Consider the following 9,632-nt stretch of genomic DNA (forward strand, 5'->3'; position numbering starts at 1 on the left):
TTGTCATTGAACATGTTCGTGATAGCCCTAACTAAACGTCTGGTGCAGGCTAATGCACGATGAGATTGTTGGACCGTTCTTCTTTGCGGAACAATCAGTGAGTGGCTCAGCGTATCTGGACATGTTAGAGCAATTTGTGTACCCTCAGATACAAGGCTTGCAACCCAACATCATTTTTCAACAAGATGGAGCTCCGCCGCATTGGTCAACGGCTGTTCACAAGTTCCTGGATAGGAAATTTCCCAATCATTGGATCGGGCGCGGAGGACCCATTACCTGGCCACCACGTTCACCCGACATTACGCCGCTTGATTTCTTCATGTGGTGATTCGTGAAGGACCGTGTGCAAGCCACCAAAGTGGACGATATTCCTACGTTGCGACATCGTATCACTTATGCGATTGCAACAATAACAGACGAAATGTTGCAAAGAACTTGGCAAAAATTGAATATTCTTCGGGCTACAAATGGTTCACATGTAGAGGTGTATTGATCATAAATAAACAAATTCTTTGAGATGCTCTACAATGTGGTGCATTTTTCACTGTCGTACCTACTATGGTTTTCTTCCTGGGTCTTTGAAATCAGGGAGGTTTGAGTGAGACACCCTGTATTCGGACGAGGTTTCGGTTGGCATTCTTGCCTTTCAAGTGATGTACTGTTCAGTAAACGCGTCGTTTGCGTAATATGTTGAAGGACGATATCTTGGTGAAGTGCTATTAACGCTATTTATTTGTGAGTTCTTGAGCCTGCAAGGAATCACTGTGTGGTGCAGGTTCGTTCGCCATGTCTCCAGCGTTTCTCCAAATGCGCGTCGACGTAGATATCTGGAACTCTCTAGATATTTATCCGAATGTAATCATAGAAGAATAATTAATTTCGAGTCTCTCCTATTAATCAACTGAGATATGCTCTTTTATTTCTTCTGATACAATATAGAGCTGTAGTAGTTTAGAGATAATCTTAACAAGAACAACAGTCCGATGAACAATAGTGAAAATAAGTAACGTTCTGGATAACAACAAAACTTATATATAAATCAGAGATGATAGTATTGTTCATCTCTCTCTGCAAGATTATAATGTCTTTGATTCCTACATATATCGCACAGTGTCAAGGAATCATTTTGCTAGCTAAATTGTTCGTATTAAATTGTGACTTTACACCCAGGAGTACAGCATAGTATGCCACAAAGCGATGATGAACTCCTGCACAAACATTTTATAGATCCGAATTTTAATAACACACAGTTAAGTTCTTTCAATCTTTACGATCACACATCACTGGTGTTAACTTTACTTTCCAATTGTGCATTGTCCATGTTTGACATGACAATAACAATAGTTTTAAATTCATCTATATTTACTTCTGATGATGTAGGTTTAGTGTTGTGTAATGTTCGTTTCATTTCACTTCTCAACACCGAAAAAGACTACCCTGGGGTTCGAGCATGGATGACCAGAAAAAACCACGAGAAACCGCATTGAGGCCTTCAGTATTGAGAATTGCTATGAATGTGTCATTGTATATCAACAGTACATGACTGAGTGAATCAAACACAATATATGTCTCTAAACATAAATCCTGTTTGGTGACTAGATTTCACTAAACCTACCCATGTCTTTATTTCATTGGTTAGACACATGTCTTGTATAAGATAGAATTTAGAGTCTTCTATATATATATATATATATATATATATATATATATATATATATATATATATATATATATATATATATGGGTACTTGCATGAGCCGCAGTTGTGCAGTTGTACCTTAGTATGTCCACCTTCATATCCATGTCTACTGACTCATCTCATGAGGATCGGTTTCCTAACATGGAAAAGACAAAAGAGCAAAACAATACGCCCAAGGGAGCCAAATAGACACCTCAGAAATCTGTGTAGATTAGCAATGGATATGCACCACTAATATTAAAGTCTGTCATAAGTAAGTGTGCTTGTCTGTGTGTGCATTAAGTAGGAATAAATTACTAGCATCCTCTTCATAGACTATGAGAAGTTATCACTAATCACTTAATACTAAAAGAAATAACAAAATAACATGATATCATTTTTTCAATGCTGGTAGAAACAATTAAAATGAATAAACATAGAATTCAAACAACATAGTATCTAGTGAGTGTAACTGTGACTAAACTCTAGTACAAAATTCACTTGAAAACTTTTACTAAAATTATTAATCACTTATTACATCAGCTTTTGTCTGGTAAGGTTTCATATAGTGAGGAGGCTACATTCCCTTTGCTTTGGTATTACTCGGGTGACCTAACATACAGGATCCAGAGTTAGGTGTAGAAATGGTCCCACGAGGTCCTGAGTGAAAATTTCCTGTCCTTCCTTTTAAGCAATGATGCTTTTGGATGGGTATTTAGTATCACTTTTGCACTCACTTGATATGTCTGTGTTTTCTTCAATTGTTGCTCATAATAATTTTTCTCTGTTGAGCTTTTCTCTTCATTGTGGCTAATACTCGACGAACCTTGGCCTCCCGAGATTCTTCTAAGGCATGTACCATGGGTAAGCAATTAATCCACTTAGTGTTCTCTCTCTTATTCATCACTAGTTCTGTTCGTGTAGAGTTAGTTGATAAATTCGTTAAAGTGTTATAAATTTCATCAAATTGCTGCAGATAATCAGCCCACAATGTCTGTTAATGAAGGCAATATGTACTAATAAATCTATTTACTTCACGAAACAACCTCTCAGTCAGGGTAGCTTCTGGATGGGATGTGGAAATTAGAATTTGTCTAATTCCGTTGTCTCATAAATAAAATATCTTCTCCATATGTGTCCCATTAAATTGGTGGTATTGTCAGACAACGAAATGCGTGGCTTTCCATTATATGGAATATAGTTAGTCGTGAGTCTGTGGATGATGGAATGACAGTGCATAACTCAGCTGGATATAGTTTTACATATTTAGTGAATAGATAATAGAATCCAATAATGTATTTGACATTTCATCTAGCAAGAGGCAGGTGTTCCATTAAATCCACGCTCACAACATGTAGTGGTTCTTCAATAACAATTGGGTGTAATATTCCTCTGGCAACATGGTTCGAAGGTTTTTCCTTCTGCTATATTTGACACTTCTTGATCGTGATTTGCGCAATTCTTCTTAGACTGGGAATATGGTAATATTTTCCAGTCTTTCCTGGGCATCTACATACTCCACAGTTCCAAACTACATGTGTATGCCATATTAATTTTTGAACGTAGTCTTGTGGAATGCAAACACACCAATGGTTTTTCTTGAGATGTCCTGTGTGAAATAATACATTGTCAAGCAATTGATACAGCTCATTTATCCTTGGTGAATTTTCTTCCTGAACCTTCTAAATGACATGATACAAACAGGATCTGTTCGTTGTAGTTGTGCCATCTTCCTGCACATTCTACAATATGCTCTTCAATTTTCTACATCTTTCATTAGTAAAACTTTGAATTCCATTTTTTGGTCTTCTAATTCCATAGCTTCGGTTAGTCCTTCTGGTAGTCTTGACAGTACATCTGCAATAATGTTCTCTCTGTCATGGACTTATAGAATTTCAAAGCGGCGTCCATCTAGGTAATCGAGGATGTAAAAGCATTCAATTATTCATAAAGCTTAGTGCCTGGTGATCAGAATATACTCTAGTATATGCTCCCGCTAGATAATAATGAAATTTTCGAAATGAACAAGTAACTGACAATGCTTCCAATTGTCTGGTTGTATAAACTCGTTCACAGTTAGTGAGCGTTCGACTTGCAAAAGATAGGCACAAACATATGTATACCATCAACTAACTGGATCTGAAATAGTCAAGTTCCTAATCCATATGATGATGCATCTGTCTTCTTCTTTCTTGGCTCTACAGCTCATGATGAGCCTTGGACTCTTCTACAGTTGCCTTCCATTTCTCTCGGTCCTTTGCCAATTCTCTCCAGTTTCTATAGCCCATCTTCCTAAGATCTTCGATTACTCCCTCTTCCCACCTGGCTCTTGGTCGACCACATCCTCTCTGCCTCCTGGCTTTCCTTGTAAAGTTCATTTTGGTACTTCTGTATCATTCATGTTAGCCATATGTCCCGCTCACCTCAGTCTGGATGATTTCGCTATCCTGATTAGTTGGTCTTTGTATATGATATACAACTCATGGTTGTATGTCATCCTCCATCTTCCTCTTCAACAGATTGGGCTGATAATTCGTCTAAGTACCATTCTTTCAAATGCATCCAGTGTTTCAATATCTTTAGTTGTTAAAGTCCAGGATTCAGAGGCATATGTAAGCACTGGTCGTATAAGTGTTTTATAGATAGTTCGTTTAATGGCACGAGTCAGGAGCCTTGCGGATTAAAATCTTGTTAGGGCAAAATGGGCTCTATTGGCTAGTATTAATCTCTGCTTAATTTCATAGGAGGTATCATTTAGATGCGTAACTGTAGAGCCCAGGTACTTGAAATGTTCAACTCTCTCAAACCTATAATATCCCATTGTTATTGCATTTGGGATATTTTCTCTATGTGCTTTTCCAGCTGCCATATTTTTTTGTTCATTAACATTTAACCCCCGTGTTCCTATTAGCCTGTTCGAGAGCTGTAAATGTCTGTTCCATTGCTTTTTGGGTTCTTGCTATTATATCTGTGTCATCTGCGTAGGCCAGTATCTGCACTAATTTACATAAAAAAATGGTTCAAATGGCTCTGAAAACATCTATGGTCATCAGTCCCCTAGAACTTTGAACTACTTAAACCTAACTAACCTAAGGACATCACACAACACCCAATTTATAGATCGTTCCCCTATTCAGGGTTACGTCTCTCATCACCTTCTCCAGGACAGCATTAAAGAGGAGACACGCCAATTCATCCCCTTGTCGCACTCCCTTTTTAAAACTCTCTGTATTGGACATCATTCCTCCTATTCTTACACTACCTTGTGTTTCGCTCATTGTTATTCTCACCAGCTTTACCAACTATACATCTACATCTACATTTATACTCCGCAAGCCACCCAACGGTGTGTGGCGGAGGGCACTTCACGTGCCACTGTCATTACCTCCCTTTTCTGTTCCAGTCGCGTATGGTTCGCGGGAAGAACGACTGTCTGAAAGCCTCCGTGCGCGCTCGAATCTCTCTAATTTTACATTCGTGATCTCCTCGGGAGGTGTAAGTAGGGGGAAACAATATATTCGATACCTCATCCAGAAACGCACCCTCTCGAAACCTGGCGAGCAAGCTACACCGCGATGCAGAGCGCCTCTCTTGCAGAGTCTGCCACTTGAGTTTGCTAAACATCTCCGTAACGCTATCACGGTTACCAAATAACCCTGTGACGAAACGCGCCGCTCTTCCTTGGATCTTCTCTATCTCCTCCGTCAACCCGATCTGGTACGGATTCCACACTGATGAGCAATACTCAAGTATAGGTCGAACGAGTGTTTTGTAAGCCACCTCCTTTGTTGATGGACTACATTTTCTAAGCACTCTCCCAATGAATCTCAACCTGGTACCCGCCTTACCAACAATTAATTTTATATGATCATTCCACTTCAAATCGTTCCGCACGCATACTCCCAGATATTTTACAGAAGTAACTGCTACCAGTGATTGTTCCGCTATCATATAATCATACAATAAAGGATCCTTCTTTCTATGTATTCGCAATACATTACATTTGTCTATGTTAATGGTCAGTTGCCACTCCCTGCACCAAGTGCCTATCCGCTGCAGATCTTCCTGCATTTCGCTACAATTTTCTAATGCTGCAACTTCTCTGTATACTACAGCATCATCCGCGAAAAGCCGCATGGAACTTCCGACACTATCTACTAGGTCATTTATATATATTGTGAAAAGCAATGGTCCCATAACACTCCCCTGTGGCACGCCAGAGGTTACTTTAACGTCTGTAGTCGTCTCTCCATTGATAACAACATGCTGTGTTCTGTCTGCTAAAAACTCTTCAATCCAGTCACACAGCTGGTCTGATATTCCGTAGGCTCTTACTTTGTTTATCAGGCGACAGTGCGGAACTGTATCGAACGCCTTCCGGAAGTCAAGGAAAATAGCATCTACCTGGGAGCCTTTATCTAATGTTTTCTGGGTCTCATGAACAAATAAAGCGAGTTGGGTCTCACACGATCGCGTTTCCGGAATCCATGTTGATTCCTACAGAGTAGATTCTGGGTTTCCAAAAACGACATGATACGCTAGCAAAAAACATGTTCTAAAATTCTACAACAGATCGACGTCAGAGGTATAGGTCTATAGTTTTGCGCATCTGCTCGACGACCCTTCTTGAAGACTGGGACTACCTGTGCTCTTTTCCAATCATTTGGAACCTTCCGTTCCTCTAGAGACTTGCGGTACACGGCTGTTAGAAGGGGGGCAAGTTCTTTCGCGTACTCTGTGTAGAATCGAATTGGTATCCCGTCATGTTCAGTGGACTTTGCTCTGTTGAGTGATTTCAGTTGCTTTTCTATTCCTTGGACACTTATTTCGATGTCAGCCATTTTTTCGTTTGTGCGAGGATTTAGAGAAGGAACTGCAGTGCGGTCTCCCTCTGTGAAACAGCTTTGGAAAAAGGTGTTTAGTATTTCAGCTTTACGCGTGTCATCCTCTGTTTCAATGCCATCATTATCCCGGAGTGTCTGGATATGCTGTTCCGAGCCACTTACTGATTTAACGTAAGACCAGAACTTCCTAGGATTTTCTGTCAAGTCGGTACATAGAATTTTACTTTCGAAATCACTGAACGCTTCACGCATAGCCCTCCTTACGCCAACTTTGACATCGTTTAGCTTCTGTTTGTCTGAGAGGTTTTGGCTGCGTTTACACTTGGAGTGAAGCTCTCTTTGCTTTCGCAGTAGTTTCCTAACTTTGTTGTTGAACCACGGTGGGTTTTTCCCGTCCCTCACAGTTTTACTCGGCACGTACCTGTCTAAAACGTATTTTACGATTACCTTGAACTTTTTCCATAAACACTCAACATTGTCAGTGTCGGAACTGAAATTTTCATTTTGATCTGTTAGGTAGTCTGAAATCTGTCTTCTATTACTCTTGCTAAACAGATAAACCTTCCTCCCTTTTTTATATTCCTATTAACTTCCATATTCAGGGATGCTGCAACGGCCTTATGATCACTGATTCCCTGTTCTGCACTTACAGAGCCGAAAAGTTCGGGACTGTTTGTTATCAGTAGTTCCAAGATGTTATCTCCACGAGTCGGTTCTCTGTTTGATTGCTCGAGGTAATTTTCGGGAGGTGCACTCATTATAATGTCACTCGATGCTCTGTCCCTACCACCTGTCCTAAACATCTGAGTGTTCCAGTCTATATCTGGTAAATTGAAATCTCCACCTAAGACTTTCTCGAGATTATCAGTTCATCTAGAGCTTGATATAACTGCTCTCTATTTATGTTATCATAAGCTGCTTTGGATTCTATAAAGAGGTGATGCGTGCCAACCCCGTATTTGTTTGTTTTTTCCAGGATTTGTCTTAAGGTGAATATTTGATCTATAGTTGACTTCCCAGGAAGAAATCCGCATTGGTACGGCCCCATCTCCCTCTGTATAATTGGAAATATTCTGTCGAATAGTATATTAGAGAACATTTTATATCCCAAATTAAGTAGTGTGATCCCTCTGTAATTGCGACACTCCATCTTCTCTCCTTTCTTATATATGGGGCATATGATACCCTGTTTCCATTGTTGCAGCATATACTCCTCTTCCCATATTCTGGTGACCATTTTCAGAAGGCTTTTTCCAGCTCTCTGCCTCCTTGCTTAAACAGTTCTTCTGGAATACCGTATGTCCCTGCCTCGTTGTTTTTCAATTTCTTCATTGCAGTTTTCACTTCTTCTGTATTTGGTAGGGTAGTGTTGTTGACTGGGTCCTTTTTTCCATTAGTTTCTGTTGGAGTCCCTGGTATAGTTGTTCTAGGGTTGAAGAGACTATCAAAATACCTGCACCATCTTTTGCATATTCCCTTCTCTTCACTTATATTCCCTGTCTCATCTTTTGTTAAGCTTGTTTTACTAGCAAAAGGCTTCCGTTCCGCATTCACCTCTCTATAAAATTTTCTTATTTCATTTTTGCTTCTCATGAGCACCATCTCTTTGACACTTGCTTTCATCCATCTCTCTTTTTTCATTGGTGAGTCCTCTTTTCAATTCTCCGTTTTTCTTTATATTCTTCTACTATCCGCCTCATACATTGTGATTGCAGTGTCCTTCTATATGCTTTGTTCTTTTCTTGTGTTACTATTTCGCATTCAGTATCAAACCATGATGGTCTTACTTGTCTTGTCCCAATTCCAAGTATCTCTCTTGCCGATGTCTCCACAATCTTTTTTATCGCTTCCCACTGATCTTCGATGTTGTTATATTCTGCAACGTTTTCCAGAATCCGATTTATCTTCTCCTGATATTGTTCTCTAACTTCCGCTGATTCTGAAGTTGTTATATTATATTTCTGTGCTCTGGGTTGGACTCCTTTCGATGCATTAGATATCCTTGCCCTCACCTGTGCCCATACCAGAAAATGATCTATATCTATGTTTGGGCCTTTGAGACTCCTCACGTCCGATTTGTGTCTCATATCTATCAGCACATGGTCGATCTGGTTTACTGTGTTTCCATCTGCTGAGTTCCATGTCGCCTTATGTATTTCTTTATGTGGGAACAGTGTTCATCCTATTACCATATTTCTAGATGCTGCGAACAGTATAAGCCTTGTTCCGTTCTCATTACTTGTTGCATGTTTGCTGTGGGGGCCAAACGTAGGCCTATAAATCTGCTCTTTCCCCACCTGAGCGTTTAGGTCTCCGACTATTATTTTAATATCATGCCCTGGACGCTCATCATATACATTTTCCAAAGATTCATAGAATACGTCTTTGTCTTCTTATTCGGATTCTTCTGTTGGTGCATGGGCATTAATCATGGAATAGTTAAAGAATTTCCCCTTTATACTGAGTGTTGTTAATCTTGGACTAAGGGGTGTAAACCCCATTACCAAATGCTTTAATTAATGGTGTACAACAAATCCTGTACCCAGCTCATGATTACTTTCATTGCAGCTATAGAATATATTCACCTCTTTCTTTTCTAAAACTCCACTCCCTGTCCATCTAGTTTCTTGTAGTGCTATTATACTTTGCTTCAGATTCATTATTTGATCCAGCATTACTTTCAGTACTCCTGGGCGATATAGGGATCTCACATTCCAAGTACCAATATATAGATCTGATCTACACCTTATATTTCTCTTCTTCCTTATTTTCCCTCCTTCATTTACTTGTATTCCGTTCTCTTTGTCCTTTTCCATGACAGGTCCGTCATCCTACATCTGTCCGACTTTACTTTGCAGAAATTTCATAACAGTTGTTTTTTACAGAGCGGGCTGTCAACCCTGTGTCCAACCCCTACCGGGGGACAGGCTATTTTTAATCAGGGTTTTCTTCCCTTAGCCTTTGGAGACCCAACTCCCAACTACAAGGCAGCAGTTGTTCTTTTGTTTAATTCCGTTGTCCCCTAAATAAAATATCTTCTCCATCTGTGTCCCATTAAAATGGTGGCATTGTCAGACAACGAAATGTGTAGCTTTCCAATATGTGGAATA

Source organism: Schistocerca nitens, chromosome 5, assembly GCF_023898315.1.
Source record: "Schistocerca nitens isolate TAMUIC-IGC-003100 chromosome 5, iqSchNite1.1, whole genome shotgun sequence".
NCBI classification, from domain to species: Eukaryota; Metazoa; Arthropoda; class Insecta; order Orthoptera; family Acrididae; genus Schistocerca; species Schistocerca nitens.